This window comes from Lutra lutra, unplaced genomic scaffold, assembly GCF_902655055.1.
Source record: "Lutra lutra unplaced genomic scaffold, mLutLut1.2, whole genome shotgun sequence".
In the NCBI taxonomy this organism is placed as follows: Eukaryota; Metazoa; Chordata; class Mammalia; order Carnivora; family Mustelidae; genus Lutra; species Lutra lutra.
In genome coordinates this window covers 146398-165762 of record NW_025923848.1, presented here as the reverse complement: position 1 = coordinate 165762, position 19365 = coordinate 146398, and the positions used below count along the sequence as shown (strand labels likewise).

Genomic DNA, 19365 nt, shown 5'->3' with positions numbered 1-19365 from the left:
GGGGAGGGTCAGAAGGAGGGAGGGAATCCTCCAGCAGTGTCTCCACTGAGTGTGGAGTCTGGTGTGGGGCTCTCTCCCAGGAACTTGAGATCTTGATTTGAGCCAAAGTCAAGAGCCAGGTGCTTAACTGACTGTGCCACCCAGGAACCCCAGAATAAGATTTTTTAAAAACATTTTTTGAGAGCTTACACTCATAGGTATTATTCTAAGTGACCTCTCTTTCATTCAATTCTAAAAACTACTCTTAAATTAAATATAGAAGCTATTCTAAAAGCAAATGCTCATAATATCCTCAGAGGTGGGGAGAAAGGCAGAAAAGAGGTTAAATAGGGGTACCAGGGTGGTTCCGTCATTGAAGCATCTGCCTTTGGCTCAGGACATAATCCCAGGTTCCTGGGATCGAACCCCAGGCCAGGCTCCTTGCTTAGTGGGGAGTCTTCTTCTCTCTCTCTCTATGTCCTTCCCGCTGCTTATGTACCCCCTTTCTCTGTCTCTCAAATAAATAATTAAATTAAAAAGGTAAGTTACTTGCTCAGTGTCATAATATATATTAGAACTAGATACAGTCTTGTGTGTGTGACCCTGAAGAATGTGTTCTTTCATTTTTACATTTACCAAAAAACACATGGACCTCAAAATACCATAGATTAAATTAGTTTCGCCTTTCTCCATACATTGTGTATAGGAAGATGCTACAATTCCAGGACCCTGGCTGCCTTGGTCAGTGGAGTGTGTGACCCTTGATCTCCGGGTTATGAGTTTGAGCCGTGTTGGGGGTACAGATTACTTAATTGGGGAAAAAAAAAAAGATGTTATAGTTATGCTTGTTTTCTTTTTTCCTTTTGACCCCTTCACCCATTTCTCCCACCTCCAACCCCAAACTTCTGCCACCCACCATCTGTTCTGTCTGTGAGCTCATTTTTTTTTTCATTTTCTTTGTTTTAAGGTACTACATGTAAGTGATTTCTAGTATTTTTCTTTCTGTCTGACCTGTTTTACTTAGCATAATGCCTTCAAGGGCCACCATGGTGTAAGTCGAAAGATTTCATCCTTTATTATGACTGGGTAGGATTCCACTGTGTTTATGGACCACAATTTTTTAATTCATTCATCCACTGATGGCATTTAGGTTTTTTTGTTTTGTTTTGTTTTGTTTTGTTTTGTTTTGTTTTTAATTTTCAATGCTGTAAATAGTCCTGCAGTTTACACAGGTGAATATATCTTTGTGAGTTAGTGTTTTCATTCCCTTCAGCTAAATACTCACAAAGGGAATTGCTGGCTCTTTTGGTTGCTCTATTTCTCCTTTTTTTGAGGATCTTCTGCACTGTTTTTCATAGTGGCTGCACGCATTTACACTCCCAGTAATGGTGCACTAGAGTTTTCCTCTACTCCACATCTTCACAAAAATTTGCTATTACTTGTGTTTTTGATAATGACCCTTCTGAAAGTTGTGAATTGGTGCCTCATGCTGGTTTGATTTGGATTTCCCTGATGATTAGTGATGTTGAGCATCTTTTCATGTTCGTGTAGACCATCTGTATATCTTCTTTAGGAAAATGTCTATTTGGATCTGCTCCTGTTACATTAGATTACTTGTGGAGTTTTTGTTGGTTTTGGTGCTTTTATGAGTTTTGTTTTGCTTTGGTTTGGTTTGCTGTTGAGTTGCATGAGTTCTTTGTATTTTGAATATTAACCCCTTACTGGATATATAATTTACAAATATTTTACTTTAGGTTACCATTTTATTTTGTTGCTGGTTTCCCTTGTTGTTTGGACATTTTATAGTTTGATGCAGGTTCACACTTTGCTTCTTTGTTTTTACTTTGTTATCAGCTTAAAAGCACCACTACCAAGACCTATGTCAAAGACCTTTCCAAACCCTGTGTTTTCTGCTACAAGTTTTATAGTTCCAGGACTTATATTCAATTTTTTGACCCATTTTGAGTTAATTTTTGTGTATGGTGTAAGAGAATGGTGCAGTTTTGTTCTTTAGCATGTGGCTCTCCAGTGTTCCCAGCACCACTGATGAAAAAGACTGTTTTTCCCCCTTCTATATTCTTGGCTTCTTTGTCATAAGGTCCCGGACCATAGATATGTGTGTTTACTTCTGGACTCTCTCCTGTTTTCTGGTGATGTGTGTGTCTGTTGTTATGACAATGCTAGATTGTTTTGATTACTCTAGCTTTGTCATTAGTCTGAAATGAGCAAGCACGATGCCTTTAGTGTGGTTCTTCTTTCTCTAGATTGCTCTGGTATTCAGAGTCTTTTGTGACATCATACAAATTTTTAGATCCTTTGTTCTCTTTCTGTGAAAAATGTCCTTAGAATTTTTGTAGGAATTGCAATGAAATGGTACATGGGGGCGCCTGGGTGGCTCAGTGGGTTAACCGCTGCCTTCGGCTCAGGTCATGATCCCAGGTCCTGGGTTTGAGCCCCACATCGGGCTTTCTGCTCAGCAGGGAGCCTGCTTCCTCCTCTCTCTCTGCCTGCCTCTCTGCCTACTTGTGATTTCTCTCTGTCAAATAAATAAATAAAATCTTAAAAAAAAAAGAAACTGTACATGGGTTAGGGAAGTATGGACATTTTACCACTATTAATTCTTCTCACCCAAGAATATACAGTGTCTTTCAGTTTCTGTGTGTTGCCTCAAGTTTATTTCCTTTCCATCTTGTAGTTTTCATTATACAAGATTTTACCTCTTGGTGAAGTTTATTCCTGGGTATTTTATTCTTTTTGATGCAACTTCAGGTGGGATGATCTTCCTAATTTTATCCTGATGATTCATTATTAGCGTATAGAAATGCACAGGTTTTGGGGTAGTGATATTGTATCCTGTCCCTTTTCTGAATTTAGTCACACTTTGAGCAATTTTTCACTGGCTTTTATGAGGTTTTCCTTATATTCGATATCATCTGCAAATAGTGACCGTTTTACTTCTTTCTTTCCAGTTTTGATGCCTTCTGATTATCTTCTTGCGTAATTGTTCTTCCTTAGATTTTCAATATTGTGTTCAGCAAAAGTGGCAAGGAAAGATCGGCAATGTTCCTAACCTATGCGATCTTAGGGGAAATAGTAACAGCTAAAACTTCACTATGGGATGTGAAGTAATCTGTGTGGTTGTCATATCCTTTTTTTCTTAAGACGTTTTAAATGTATTTTACAGAGAGAGAGATCACAAGTAGGCAGAGAGAGGGGGAAGCAGGCTCCCTTCTGAGCAGAGAGCCTGATGCGAGGCTCGATCCCAGGACCCTGGAATAATGAACTGAGCTTAAGGCAGAGGCTTTAACCCACTGAGCCACCCAGGTGCCCCATATATGGCCTTCTTGGTGTTGATGTATGTTCCTGGTCTATGCACTCTGTTGAGAATTTTGATTGCAAACTGATATTAAAGTTTGTCAAATGCTTCCATGCATCTCAAGATGATCACATCATTTGTATTCTTTATTTTGATAATGTGCTGTATCACTTTGATCGATATGTGCCTGTAAGCCATCATTGCATTCCTGCAAGATCCCACTTGATCATAGTATATGATCCTCTCAGCATATTGGAGAACTTGGGTTGCTAGTATTTTGTTAAACTTTTTTGCATCTATGGTCATCAGGAATGTTGGACTATAAGATTCTTTCTTGGGGTGTCCTCCTTTATTCTTGTATTAGTGTAATTTTGGCCTCAGCAAATTAGTTTAGAAGCTTTCTCTTCTGTTTTTTGGAAACTGGGCAAATGACTATTATGAATCCTTCTCTGAATGGTAGAAAGTACCACAAAAGGCATCTTGTTCTGGAACTTGGTTTTTTGGGAGGTTTTAATTGCTGATATGATGAGTACTGGTGTTTTATGTAAGTATTGAATCACTAAAGATGAAACTGTTTCCATGTCTTGGTGGTGGGATGGATGAAGGGGAATTAGAGTTATGGGGGCCCAGCACTCAGAGGCTCCATCTGCCACTGGGGCTGTGCCATTCCTCTCAGATGCTGGCAGAGGATGAAGGACGTGGTGGAAACAGGGCAGAGTGGTGGTGGTGGGGTGGCGGGAATGTAGGGTCCGAGTGGGATGATGAGACTGATGCGTGGGCCTCCTGTCCCACCCACAGGGTATCAGATCGCCTACTGCCTGGCCAACAGCAACTCCAGCACGTTCACCACAGTGGAGATGGGTGCCATGGTGAGGCAATTCACGGCCACTGAGCTGGCCCCAGAGTCAGCATACATCTTCAGGCTGATGAGCAAGAGGAGGCAGGGCTGGAGGAGCCCCTAGAGGCCACTGTCATCACCACTGAGAAGTGAGGTAAGGGCAGAGACCCAGGGACACTGTCCTGGTGACACGGGGAGGACAGCTGGGCCCAACTGGGAGCCACAAACTTGCTGGTTCACAGCTTCCTGGGGCAGGGCTTGCAAGATAGTGTGTCTACACAGCCCTATATTTACCAGACAGGCAGGAATGTCCCTTGAGAGGAGGTTGTGTAACTGGATCAGGGTGTCTCTGAGTCACCACATTGGAGGGAGGCTCCCTGAAGACAGGTGCTTTTTTTCTATTATTCAAAACCACATGACCAGCTGAGCCAAAACACGTTTCCTACCAAGCAGTCCTAGGGAGATGTGTCTTCACGGATGCCGCTTCTGTTCCAAGCACTGGTGAGGTGCTTATTGTTCATTGTCTTGGTTTCTCCTCACCAAATCCTTGGGGACAAAGTGCTGTGAGGCCCCGTTCTACAGAAGACATGGGGCACGGACAGATTCACTCATTTTCCAGGGAAACAGCTGTTGAGGCAGTGATGTGTTCACCCTCCACAGACACTGGGCTCCCTGTTTCCACAGCAATCTGCCTGGGTTCCCATCTCAATGAGCCCCATATGCCCTCCAGCCTCCTCCTCGGATCTGCCTCAGTGGGCTGCCTTCCCAGGGCCACCCCAACTCCTCTAGGCCATTTTTATGCCACCCGACCTTGGAGGGACCACAGGGGTTCCAGCTTAGGTCTGAGTCAGGACAGAACAGGGGCGATCTGAAAAGCAGAACAGCCACTGAACCCCCACTCTGAGGCTTCCAGGAACCTGGGTGGCTTTCAGTGCTGCATGGTGTTTGCCAGTTTCTGTGCTAGAACCAGCCCACATGCATAGTTCCCTTAGAGTTCTGGCTTCAGAATATGTGGCTCAGGCACTGCATCCCTGTTCTATCCACATCCATGGAGCAGGCTGTGCTTTGGCCCTGCTGAGGTCACAGGGTAGCACATGGGTAGTAGCTTGACGTGGCCTATCCCAGAAGTGGTGTTGAGGGGAACATATGGCTCATTTACCTCCTGTGTTCTTGAACAGAGCCCCATCCATGCCCCAGAGGTATTTCCCTGGACTTTGGCACAAAATCAAAACAACAAAATAAAAGGATCCAGCATACATTGGGCCCATTTACCTGCAGAGTTACTCTTGGTCTGTGGCTTGCTTATCAATGTCAGAACAGGGATCTTTCTGGAGAACAGGTAGGCTGACAACCAGACCTGCTGCCAGGTATCTGGAAATGATGCCACCTTGGGAGAAACACATTTAATCACTACTTAAGTGTTATTTGTGTTGTTGTGCTGATTCCTCCTCTGACCCACCTGTGTACCATGAGAGGCTGAGGGAAATGCAATGCCTGGAGTGTAGATTGTGTTGGCCTCTCTATACATCTATCCCTAGGGGTTCTTCAGCCAGTGGGGAGGGGTTTGGGGGACAGGCATTTGGGGCTGACGTGCCTTGCTTCAGAGGTGCCCCTTGAGGTTGAGCAGGAAGGCGGGGGCTACAGTCCTATCTGGCACCTGGGCCCACATTGGTCACCGTGGTGTTTGGGTTGAGGGGAGTACAGGGCCAGCCAGCTGGAGTCTGTGGCTCCCCAACTACCTGTTGATGGCCTGCACCCAGGGCCCAGGGCTCCGGAGCAGATCTAGAGTCACAAGGCCCAGTCAGATGCTCATAGGAAAGTATTGGAGAAGGAAGGGAGGTAGGCAGGCCCAGGCAACTGAATCAGCCAGCCAGGTCGCCAGGGGGCTGATGCCTGGTTCTGTGCTCTGTGTCGCATTGGAGGGTTGGCATGTCTGAGGGCAAAAAGCACACAGCGTGAAGTCTGCCATCACCACAACCCTGAAGTAGATGGTGGTGTGGTGTGGAGCACACTCTGGAACCTGGGTGTGGTGGGCGTGTCTCCTCATCCAGTCTCCTTTCAAATGCCTAGGTCAGCACCTGGGTGTTGGACAGAGGGCAGCTATTTAGGGTGCGGGAGTTCTTTCTGAGGAGGCTGGCAGTTGGAATGCTGCCCCGTGGCTAGGGTGGACAGTGCGGGTAGAGACCAAAATAGCCTGCTAAGCACTAAGTTTCAGGCTCTGTGCAGGGGGTTTCTTGGAAGCGCCACAGAAGAAGGATCCCATCTGCATGTCCCTGCAGCTGTGCTCCCCCTGCACAAACCTTGGATGGATGCAAGGAGGGAGATAGGGTGGGAAGGAGTATATTTGCTCCTTCCACCCTTTTGCGGGTTACCTTCTTCCAAAGAAATCCATCTAGAACATGGCACACAGAGGCCGAGCGGCCTGTTGGACACCAGGAGAGGGTGTGCTGTGCAACCGAGGGAGAAAGGGCTAGACCTGCATGACCATGGTGGATGCAAAGGGGGCACTGAACAGGTTTGTGGGCCTTGGGCAAGGTGGTGAGCTGTGGGGCTTCGCCATCATCCAGGAAGCCTCTATAAACACTGTTGCAAGTCCTTTACAAGACCTCTGCTTTTCTCCTTGGGAGAAAATTCTAGAAGCAGAAACCTTAGCTCAGAATACATGAGCGTCTTTGGCTTGGAGATACGGAAACTCATGGACCCGCCATGCCCTAGGGACCAGGATGCAGGTCTTGTGGACTCTCTGCTTCCATGTTGACATTTTGCCTTCTATATTTGGTGAAAATATATCTCATTAAGCATGTGTCTACAGGCCTTTCATCCCTACTCTGCCATTAAATACCTGTGACTGTACATGGTGATATGTCTCATGGGGTCTTAGTGTCCAATCATGAAAATCCTCAAACTCAACTGGGTATGGATTTGCAGAACTCATGGAAAAGTTGCATTGATACCAAACAAGAATTAATAAGTGGGGACTGAGTTGAGGAACATGAGTCTACCTTTGTGACTCTTGTTTGAATCATTGCTGGTTCTTTAATGTTTCTTCTTCCAGATTGAGGGAAACTCTATCTGAAAATATCCATGATCTACAGAAATGTGATGAAATATTTCTGTGTGAACAAATGGGAGCATTTAACTTCTCTCCCTCCCTGAACCCCCCATCACTCAGAAACTCTCAGGGAGAATTCGTTCTTCCAAGGTACTTAGGATTATTCGTGTAAGTTCAGCACAAGTGCCTTTTTCTTGTAACAGGGCACAGTTGGGAACCCAGGGGTTGAGTGAAATGCCGAATTTGAGAGTAACGTGTATAGACTCAGATAATGACCAGACAATTTTCAGGAATTAAGGGCGATATTGTGGAGCCCCTTGGCCATAGCGTCTTGACACCTTGATGACACAGTGCCCTGGAGCCTTGCCAGATGAGTAGGGAATGTTATTTGTTGGCAGGTATATGAAACTCAGGTTCTTTGGGGGAACTCGAGAAGAGGAATCCACCCAAATTGACAGGTATTGCTGTCAAGTCTGATCTAGTACTGCGCTTGGCTTTGGCCTGGGCACACTACTGAAAGTTCACTCTAGAGATTCCTCATGAAAGGTTCCAGCACAGCAGGGTTTCAAAATCTGTATGGAATGGTCTGTCACAATGCCTGCCAGGCTTAGTTAGAATAGATGCTAAGAAACCAAGTGAGATTGCGGCTGCCTTCTTGTATGTAAGAAACCATCCCAAATCCGTTGAACTGAAATCCATCACCCATGTGGACTGGCACCTGCTGCCACCACCACCAAGCGTTTCTGTACCTCACAATGGGTCCCGTGAAGTTCTGAATCTATTTAGTTCGCAATCAGGTTTGGGGACCTCACTTTGGAGGCTGGCAGTGTTTCCTGATTGGGAAAATCCTATAAGAACTATACCCCAAATCATCCCAGAATCCTCTAGAAGCTCGTTTTTGGAGCGCTTACCCTTTGGGTCAGTAGCATAGTCTCCAGTTAGGAATGAAACAACTTCAGTCTCCAAGGTATAGGTTATATTCGTATTGGTGGTGATTAGTTGTTGGTTTTTTTATTTCTTTTTTTGAGTTCCAGGATCCATGAGAGGCATGTCTTAGAAAGGAAAGACCGGATGCTCATTTCAGCCAAATAGAGCTGTGAAAAAAGAAAGGAAACAAGACTAACAGAGTCAATCACGTAGAGTAGAAAAGACATTGAGGAGGTAGAGTATATGCACATCTCCTATGGGAGTTCCGTGTCATTGAAGTTATGGGGTAGATGAATGAGAACCATGTCAAAGGTGAAAGATGATTCAAGGAGAATTAAGCATTCCTAGGATGGTCATGCAAAATGCAGTTAAAATAGGGTTTCTGCAGATTTTCTGTTTTGATTCTAGGATGAGCAGGAACTTTATTTAGACTCTCGTCACTAGTTGCAAATGGCGATTGACCTAAGGGCCACCTCGTGGCCCACATCCTCCTGGTTAGGTATGGCATAGATGACATGGAACTCCTGGTAGCCAATTGACCATGTATGTATTATTTGAAGGTCTGCCAGCAGCAATGATAAGTCTTTCACAAATTTTGGGATCCAGTGGTTTTTGCTTCTTTGAGCTCATGCTCTCTCCTGGAAGGGAGGAGCATGCTTTCAGTTTCGTGTGACATTGTGTCTTCCCAAGTTTGGGTCCTGAGACCTCAACGAAATGCTCTCCCTGTTTTTACAGGTGGTGCTTCGAGGCTCAGGTGACTTGGCCTCATTGGCAGCAACCAACAAGTCTGGCCTCTGTCTCGTCAGTGCAGATTCAAGCTCAAGACCTACAAGAGTATGACCCCTGTCATCTCCCTGCTGCTTGTGCATCACAGTAATAAGTAGTCTTGGTTCTGAACCTTCTGCCTGGGTTGAGGTTCAGGCCTTGACTTGGGTGTCTTATGTGCTGGCTTCGGTCTTCCTTCCAGAGGAAAAGATACCCTCTTCTTGTTGATCAAATTCGAGATGAACCCTTAACCTGAAAATCTAGAGTTTGTTGCTTGGGGAAAATTACTTAGTGGCATATATGGAGACGGTTCTGCAAGTCCCTGCCCCACACAAAACTTCTGAATTACAGGTTGCCTCTGGTAGCAGAATCCTGAGTATTTCAGGTTTACCTTATAAATAGACCTTCTCTCTATGATCGACTTTCTGTCCACACTTGCTTTATTAGTCCATTCATCTAGAGCAAAGAATATTGGGCATCTTTACAAATGGATGACTGAGTGGACTTCCATGCACGTTTTTTTTTCTCTCTCTCTCTCCTTTCTTTTGGGGGGGGCAAGTTGGAGTTGCAGAGGGTAAGAGAGACCCTTAAGCAGGCTCCACATGCCTTGCATAGCATGACACGTGGCTCAGTCCCATAACCCTGACATCATAACCTGAACCAAAACAAGAATTGGTCCCTTAACTGAAAGAACCATGCAGACATTCCTGGACATGCTTTGTCTTCAGACAAGGGAGAGTAAATACCCCATACTGTTCTAATATCTTCCATATCGGGGAGTATTTCCGTGTCTGCAGTGGTCTTACACCATCTCAGTCCCAGAGCTACATAGCTGTTCTTGGTGGTGGAGAAAACCACTTGGTTCCCAAATTCTCATAGATGGGGAGAAAGCCCTCACTGCCTGATGATGAACTGTAGAAGTTTTCCCGCCCTGGTACTGACATTTCTTCCAGAAGAGTACCTTTGTAAAAGATGAAATTAATTTGCCAGCCCCCGGGTGGCGCAGTTGGGTAAGCATCTGCCCTTGGCTGAGGCCAGGATCCCTGGATCCTTGGGGATCAAGCCCTGCATTGGATACCCTTCTCAATGTGAAGCCTGCTTCCTCTCCCTCTTCCCTGATGCCCAACCGACTGTTCTTGCTCCCTCTCTAGCTCTCTTGCTCTCAAAAAAGTAAAGAAAATAGATATATTTCTAAGCATCTAATTAATTTGTAAATCCTTTCCAAATTATGAGGACAATATTAGTAAAATGAAGGACGCATGAGAGGTAGATCACAAACCATGTGTTTGTTGAGTCTTGTTGCCATTCATCCTTGCAATCTACATTCATCAATAGATTAATGTTTTCGTGAACATATGTCAATCACATTGTGTTCTAAGATTCTGAGTTAACCCTCCAATTGATATTCTCATGGATCTCAGGCAGTGTATTTATATGTCAAACTTCCTACCAAGAGACAGTACCTGTGTCAATTGTGAGAGCTAATAAAGGGAAGTCCCCTGTTCTTAACTTGGCACAGTGTGCACGGTTGTGAGACACCGCCTGTTCCGTGATACTGGCCTTTATGCAAGTACTGATGGATGGGAGCATATTTGCTTTATTTCTAGCTATTGGTTACTGAAATACTGAATTCAGCATCCCTCAGAAAATGATGCAATTTTATGTGCTTGCAGTGAAAAATTGTCAGTGTCTGAGTTTGTATCTCAATTTCACCTTAAGAAATTCCTTGGGAAGTATTTGTCCAGTGATCCTCTGTTGTAAGTATCAGGGGAAGAAGTTCACCCCACTGTGGTGAGGATCAGTGTTTCCTCACTGTGAGGGTGTCGTTGCTAGCTATAGAAGAAGAGATAACTGAGCACATTCATTTCCTCATCACACTGGGAGGATTTTCTTCTGTGGGAATCCTCCCAGGTTCTTCACATGTTGGCTCCATGAGTAATGGGATTCCCACATGGATTTCATTGGCATTCAGCAGCAGTGATGATGCAGGGGGTCCCAGGAGGTCCCTGCACCTTCGCTCTGAGGTGAGGGATGATGCACACTCTGAGGTGGTAGTGGGAGGTCAGCCCAGAGCCCCAGCTGAAGCTTCTCCCACCAATATACAGCACTAGTGGTTCTCCCCGTGTGAGTTCTCTGGTGTTGAGAAAGGGACCACTTCCGGCAGAAGGCTCTGCCTCAGTGATTGGAGACACAGGGTTTGTGATCACTGTGCGATTTCTGTGGTGGTGAGAAAGGTGGGCGCTGTGAGTAAAGGCGGGGCCCCAGTGATGACAGACACTGGTTTCTCTGCTCTGAGTTGTCTGGTATCTCCAAATATGAGAGCTGTTTCTAACGGCTCTTCCACATTGACTGCATTTGTTGGAGTTCCTTCCGGTGGGGATCCTCGGATGTTGGCTAATGGTGTGACTCTAGTAAATGCTTTCCCTTGAAGATGGCATCCGACCACTTTCTGTCTGTGGGAACGTGCCCATGGCTTCAAGAAGATGCATGTTGCTGCGAGCTTTTGCACAGCAATCCCACCACATGGCCTCTACCCGGTGTGAGGTCCTGGGAGTGAATAAGAGCAGAACCCTCTGGATGAAGGGTCTTCGACCTTTCTTCCATCCCTACGGTGCCACTCCAGTGGTTTTCTGTCTACAGAGGAGAGCAATGCCCTAGAATCGTTTCCCCCATGCTTATCATGTCTACTTTCCTCAGAAGGGTGAGTTCTGTCATGTCTCCTGAGGTTAGAGCCCTGACCAAAGGGTCTCCCACACTGGGCAGATGTGTGTGGTGCAATCCAGGATGAATGAGCTCTGATGTCACTTGCAGCAGGGACACATGGCTGAAGGTTCTTCCACATTGTCTGTAAATACAAAGTTCCTCTTTCCAGGACATAACACACATGGAGTGAGGTGAGGTATATGAGAAATCTTCCTCCTGTGCCTCAGCATTGGCCGGGTTGCTGTGCAGTGTGAACTCTCTGATAATGGCCGGAACAGGAGTGGCTGTGGAAGGATTGCTCACTCATGTTCCTCCCTTCTTGACGCAACCTACGAATTCCAGCCCCTACCTTCAGGAATCATTTCTGTGTCAACCTCTTCATGCCACTTGTAGTTGGGTGCAGTGTTACTTTCTGGAATTCAGATGATCTTTTTACATGGTAGCCTGACAGCCACATCACCTGCTGATTAAATTTTAGATGTTTAATTTTCAAAGACTATACTGGTGAGTCGTGTTGAAGCCAGTGACTTTTACAGACACTCAAGCCATGGCTTGACTTGAGGCAGCTTTCAGCTGATAAATGAAACTATTCAGATTTCTGTGGGAACAGCCCGTATGCTCAATGTCTTGGAAGACAGGAGTTTGTGGTGAATGCTTAGCGTATTCCATGTCCAGCTGTAGTGTGGAAGGCCAGGGTCCATTACCATGAAGCTTCCCCTTGACTTGCAGAATAACAGACCTTTGAGATGCACCCGTATGGGTATCACTTCATCCTTTATAATAGGAAATGTATTGCCTTGAGCTCTTGGGGGTTCTACACAGAGAATGAGACATGAAACAGTATATGAAAAAGTACTGAAGTATTGTATGGGGACTAACATAACATAACCAAAGAAAGAAAGAGGGGGAGGGATGAAGGAATACAAAGAACAAAAAGGTAATGAAGGGAAGGAAGGAAGGAAGCAAGGGAGGGAGGGTTTGAAAAAAGGGAGAAGAGAAACTGGTAGAGCAGCATTAGGGGAAAGAAAATTTTTGAAAGATGTGAGACAAACATCTGAGAGTTAAGATTTGAGCTTGATGGGACGCCTGGGTGGCTCAGTTGGTTAAGCGGCTGCCTTCGGCTCAGGTCATGATCCCAGCGTCCTGGGATCGAGTCCCACATCGGGCTCCTTGCTGGGCAGGGAACCTGCTTCTCCCTCTGCCTCTGCCTGCCTCTCTGTCTACCTGTGCTCGCTCGCTCTCTCTCCCTCTGTCCCTGACAAATAAATAAATAAAATCTTAAAAAAAAAAGATTTGAGCTTGATGACAAAGGAAAGAAATGGAGTCATCTACTAAGGAGCAGAAACCTGTTATAGATATTGGTGATTCGAACCTATTGACCAGATAAACAGGTGAGGAAAAGAAAGTGAGGATGGACTGCTGGGCAAACTCAACAAAGTTGAGGAGAGAAAGAGGTATCACGTGATAGTTTCAGTCCAAGAATCACAGAAGTGTCCTGTCCTCTGAGGACACAGAATGTGCAGTGGGTTAGGTGGATGGAGACAGAAGAGCTGACAGAAATGGGACCATGTTGCAGGTTTATTTCCAAAGGAGCCTTACAAGAGACAGGACTAATGTAGGAAAGACGTTAGAGTTCAAGGTGGATGGATGGTCAAGAAAGAAGTCTTGAGATAGCTTTGTTGTCAAAAGGTGATTTTTATTAAAGCACAAGGATACGATCCTTGGGTAGAAAGGGTTCTTATGCTGGGGTCGTGACAGGAGGCTGACTCTCTAGGATGGCATTGGGGGAGGTCAGGCAAAAGGGAGGTTTTGCAAGAATGTTGCAGTAGGACAGAGGACACACAGGATATAGGAGGCTTTGCTCTTGTCAAGTGAAGGCGGTTTTTCTAGGATGGCATTAATAGAAAGATGGTTGGAAGCTTCCTGGAAGAATGTTACCTTCCTCTTCTCACAAGTCCTTCTCAAGGGACTGAGGGTTTGAATAGAAGTTCCCTTTTATTGACATTTCCTTCGGCCTCAGCCTCCCTGAGTGTTATGAAGGGGAGGGGTGATGTAAGGGTTTCAGGAAACAGAGTTACAGGTCTCTGGAAGTTAGCTAGCCTCTTGTTAAGCAAGCCTCTTCCTGGAGAATCACAAGGACTTTTATAAACTGAGGGAGACTCCGGTCTTGCAGGGATTTTATCTCTATTTGTGGAGAATCTGTTTTTTCCTTCCCTTGGTTTTAGGGCACTCAGAGTGCCTGAGGAATGTCACCCATATCACATGTTGGGGGGCGATGTGGTGTCACGGCTCCTGCTTTGTGCTGGGCTAGTCTTCTCCTCCCTCCTGATGTGTCCCTGAGCATTTTATACCCTTCTGTTGTTAAGGTTGTTGAAGGAGCATGGTCTCATCTTCTGTAACTTCTTCCTGCTAAATAGAGGTATAAAGCTATCCCTACCTGTGGGTCATTCCTGGTCAGTTGGGGGGCCTCTCTATGTCAGAGTTGTGAAATGAAGAGGCTGCTGAGTGCAGGGGAGAACGTGTGAATGGATCTTCCTGAGTGGAAAGGACCATCTGTCCTCTGAAAGTTAGTGCAGTGAAGGGTTCCTGGCACCACCTACAGAGATGGGGTGGGGGTGGGGGGAAACAACACAACAGGGTTAGAAGAAGAAAGAGAAGGAGAATCCCCATGAAGAGTCCTTTGATAGTAGGTGAGAACCCTCCCCCAGGCCAAGAGTTGAGCCAGTCCTTAAAGAGAGGGATCCTTGGAAGTGTGGATTTGAGCAGTGGTGTCTGTTAGGAAACCAGAAATCTCTTTGTGATAGTGGGGAACGTACCCACAGCATTCTGTCCTTAGATTGGCACAAGCTCCACCTTATGCAGCAGTTACAACATCTAAAGCATTTGTGTTTTGTAGAACTGCTTTATGCATTGGGATCATTCCCATATTTCATTGAGAAATCCTGTTCAGGGTGACATGTAGGACCTTAACTGTGTACTCAGTAAGGATTTTCCCATGCCACAAGACATCCTCCATTCCCAAAGAGGGACAAAGATGGATGCTATGTAGCCATGTCAATGAAACAGAGCACATGTGCATCATTGCTTGAAATGGGGAAGGTCGGCTGGGCCGGTGATAGTTTTAATAATGCACCCATGCATCTAGGCCCACCCTAAGTGTCCAGTGGCCTCTGGATCTTGGTGAATTCATGGACACAGGTTAGAGCTTCATGGCCATGGTGTCCCAGCTAGGGACCCTTATCTCATCCTGAGTCTCTTTGAACTGCAGTCAGGCTTTCAAGGGCTATTCGGGTTTGGAGGGCCATTCTTGGAATGTGCAATCATTTCAGGCCCATGTTGAGTTGGTGGGTTATGGTTTGGGAAGAAGAACCTTTTCTCCAAATTGTTTCATGGATATAGAGGACAAGGAAGGCCTGTTGGAGTCAGGATAAATACTTGTAAGATTTTTGCCAATTACAGCCAACAGGTGGGCACTAATATCTTTGCTTTGGGGGCAGACATGTTTGCTGTCAGGCTTTGTCCTCAGCAGTCTGAGTTTGACTAATGACAACATACCTGGTTTTTCTTACCCCTTTTCCTTGAAACTGTTGCCATTGCTAAACCATCTGTCCTCTGCATTCTTGTAGTGGCATCTTAAGTCTGGTTGACTTAAGAACTTTTCAAGAGTTATGAGCCATGGGCGTAAAATGGTCAGGTCCAGGCCTAAGGGTTGCTGCGTTTAAAGTTGGGCTGGTTTCAGGTGTTAGTTCAGGCGTATCTTGAAGCATAAGCTGGTACTTGATAAATTGGACTCCCAGCATCATTTGGTGGCCTTTGTTCTCTGTGACGCTCTGGAGCTGATGCCAAGTCCTTAGAGTCAGGTGCCATCCCCGTATGAATTGGGAGGTTCCTTTTCCCAGGAGGGCAGTTGGATGCTTAGCTAAAGCCTTTGTTTGCCATTGTACCTGAATGGTGTGGCTTCATGGACTGTGAGGGAAGAAACCATTCCAAGGAACCCTTTTTATTAGAGATATCACCTGAATATCCTCATTAGTAGGAGTCGCTGGTAAGTCGCTTGTCCAGGAAATAAGAGCCTTCCTAAGTGCACCCTCTGCCCGAGTTACAGAGAGAGTGGGGTACTTCATTGTCTCCATAGGTCCCCAGAGAACACTGTGGATAGTGTATGTTCTCTGGCTTTGAGGGAATGAGTTCCTCATCCCAGCCCCATCCAATTGGTCAAGGAGCTAGTTGAGTTCTTCAGTCATGGAGGAATCAATCACATGTTCCAGTTGTTGAATTAACCCTGAACCCATGCTGTCCTGCTCTTATCCCCACAGAATAAGAAGCAAGTGGATCACCTATCCGTGAGCTAACGTGGAAATGATTCTGAAGATAACCTCAAGTTGTCTAGCTTAGGTAAACAACACATACGGAAAGGTCACCAGTGTTAGAGTTGAACGTCTACATGAACCCTAATTTTCCTCTTCAAAAGAACGCTCCTTTCCAGAGACAGCCAATCTGGGGCTCATGTCCTTGTAAAGCAAGTCCCACTTTAACCCACGTGACCCAATTATTGACTTAAGCTAAGGAAGCCTAGTGATCAATCATGGTGATCGCTTAGAATCTGCATCACTGGGACTTTTCTGAGTAATGTCTAATCATTGTCTCTCTAGGCCAGAGGCCAAGGGAAGTGCTTGCCATCAGACCTGCTTGTGATACCTGTGGATTTGGGCAAATTCCTCTTCCTAAGCTACCTGATATATTCTGAGGTTCCTACACCTGCCAGGAAGTGACATTCTTTATGCTCCTGGTGAGGCGGAGGGGAAGTTTGGAAGCAAGGGGCCAGGCCAACATTCCCAAGGGGCTTGATGGCTGCAGGTTTCCCAAAAGTCCACCTTAGTTCCTTAAAGCCCTTTGGTCCAATCTGAGTCTCTGCCTAGCTCTCTGCATAGGATAATCCCATCCATGCCTTGGTCAAATCAACCATGTTACCAATATTTCCAATCTCCAATAAGAGATTCTTATTGAATATAAGAGATGATGAGGGTTGACATGGGAGAAGAAATGCTTCCTGAGACCTTTAGTCTTGGAGGGCTCTAACTTGCTTCCAATGGAATGTTGGCCATTGCCGCTATGAACATTGGGGTACAAATGGCCCTTCTTTTCACTACCTCTGTATCTTTGGGGTAAATACCCAGTAGTGCAATTGCAGGGTAATAGGGAAGCTCTATTTTTAATTTCTTAAGGAATCTCCACACTGTCCTCCAAATTGGCTGCACCAACTTTCATTCCCACCAAAGCAATGTTGGATCCCATTTCTGTATGCCCTAGGTGTCTAGCATTGCTGTCTTCAAGGCTAAAGCTTTCCCTGAGGCGCAGCGTGGTGTTTGGGGTCCCAGTTCCTCTGCCATGGTGTCTTGGTGCTCCAGAGGTCGAGCTCAGATTAGGGGCAGGCTCTCCTCCCTACACCTGTTGCTGCTGAGAAAACACACAGGCTGAGGGGGGCCTGTTTTTTGGGGCCACTGCCAGTGTTGAGCCCAGCATTGCCACGGTCCTATGCATGGAAGTGACAGGGGCGTTTCACAGGTGACACCCTAGGGGAATACAGCTAGGGTGGCTGCTGCCCCTCAAGTCAATTCCAGGGTGGTTAATGGCCCCTGGAAGTCCCGCTTCTTCCTGCATCTATCATGTTCTTCATGGTTACTGGGGACTGGAGGGACAGCGGGAGGAGGACCAGCCCCTGCAGCAGATAGGGGAAAAGACAGGAAGGATACTGAGCCCCCCCATTCCCAGGTGGACCCAGTCTCACCAGACTGTGGAATGTTGTAGGTCTAGATTGTTTCCTCCTGCTCCAAGTGTCAGTCATCAGCGGGGCCTGTGCAGCAAACTCTGGGTGTGGTGGCCGACTCAGGGGGTCCTCTTGTCTCATCCTTGGTGTTCCAGTGCCGTCTTCTGGTAGGCTGCACAGAAGTCTTGTCTTTGTTTGGCCTGCAGAGGTCAGGTGCAAGAGAGCCATTCCTGCAGGTGTGTTTCCTTGTGTTTTCACACTGATTCTTCCTCTGGGACCAAATCAAAGCTGCAAGTGGGGCCCCAGGGCCATCCTGACTCCCTTTGTCTGAGCCCTTCTAGAGACTCTGATGCCTCGGGGTCATAGGCAGACTGTCCTGTGGTGCAGCTGTGGAGACAGCAGTTGGAGTGCTATGAGATAGCAAGTGGCGTGTGGCTTGGGACAGGTCTTACCAGAGGGATGTGGGGTTTTGTGGGATGTGTCTTCTGATGTGTTGAGGTAGAGGTTTCCCTGCAGGACCGATGTGTGACATGAAGAAAGGGAAGTTTCCCATGGGCCCCCTGGGGCTGAATGAAGGCTACACTCCCAGGGTAACTCAGGCCCCTGCCCTGACTGTCCTCCTCCATGACTGCTGGGTCCTCCTCCTGCTGGGCTGTCCCTTTCCCAGCCTCTCTGAGAGCCCTCGACATGCCCTTCTCTGTGGGTGGAGCCTTTGCCCACACGAGTGTTGCAGGTAGCACAGCAGAGAAGGTGTGCTCCTGACTCGCATGGGAAGGGAGGGTGCACAGTCCCCATGCTGTGGGCAGGTGGTGGGTGGGGTGGGAGCAGACAGGGTGGCCTTTGCCTGATGGGTCTACCCTGTGGATTGAGGGATTGAGGAGAGTCTCTAGAGTATCAAGCTCACATAGCAAAATTGTGCCATGAGGGGACCCGCTACCTGCCACGTGGTGTCTTGGAGGCTCGGGGGACTGGAGGTGTTGGTCAGGTCCTACAGGAGTGGCCAGCATACATGACTCAGCTGGAGACCAGGCCTACACCATGCGCACAGGGATGCAGTGCTGGGAGGGTTGAGCTGTTCTGCTTCTATGAGCCCGGGGACCTGTCTTGTGTGCTCATTTCTCAGGTGCCTGATGTGGGAGATGAGGCAACCCCACCACAGTCTCTTCCCAACTAGTGTTCGGGAGCAAGCCATCTGCTGACTTTTGCAGGGTGGTAGGGCAAGGCTTGGGTTGTGAAGAGTGAGGGGCTCAATGGGGCGTGGAGCCCTTTTCCAGAAGAGCACAGTGCATGGCCTTCCTGGAGTGCAGTCCCTCCAGGCAGCCAGCGCCCTCCCTCCAAGATCAGCAGCTCCTGGATGACACTGCCAAACCACAACAGGGAATTGCACAGATCAGGTGGAAGTTCCCCGTGGGATGTTTTCAGGCTTCCTACTGCCTGCAGGGACTGTGACCTTCCTCTCATCCCCTTTTTTGTGGACAGAGGCTAGGACAGCACTCCGGGTTTTGGTTGGTTTCCCGAGATGCCCACAACAAAGTCAGGGAAACGAGGGAGAGCATGTGTCCTTGTTTGCCTGCCCCTTTTCCTGCCCAATTCACCTGGTTTCCAAGTCCTTTTCTTCTGCTTCCCTTGTTGTTTCTGTCAAGTCCATAGAAGGGAAGCTTCTTGAGAGCTGAAAGCAAGAGCAGAATGGGGCATGAGGACAGACTCCCGGGCAGTGGAGAATCAAGTGGGGACACCCAGGCTTAGTCACCCTTCCTGAGGCCCCTCCAGCAGGGTTAGCTGTTCTCTGCTGCCTCCCAGCCCTACTCCCTGCTCTGCGGTCTAGGGCTGCTTCCCAGACTCAGTGGTGAGGGGTCAGGGTGATGCTAGGAAAAGGCTGAGGGGGGCTGCATATGGATTTCATGCAGCAGTTCAGATGCAAAGCCTGAGTGACTGCCTGAGACTAGGGCCTCCAGGGTGGGTGTCATCAAAGAAGGGAAAGGGGAAGAGCACGGAGGAGGGGCTAAAAGACAGATGAG

At 47.0% G+C, this 19365-nt stretch overlaps 2 pseudogenes; one reads left to right on the top strand and one right to left on the bottom strand.

Annotated features, from left to right (window-relative positions):
• Positions 1-3894: 3894 nt before the first annotated feature.
• LOC125092715 (uncharacterized) lies at positions 3895-10988 on the top strand (annotated as a pseudogene).
• A 6218-nt stretch (positions 10989-17206) lies between these two features.
• On the bottom strand, positions 17207-19042 carry LOC125092714 (uncharacterized; annotated as a pseudogene).
• Positions 19043-19365: the final 323 nt, after the last annotated feature.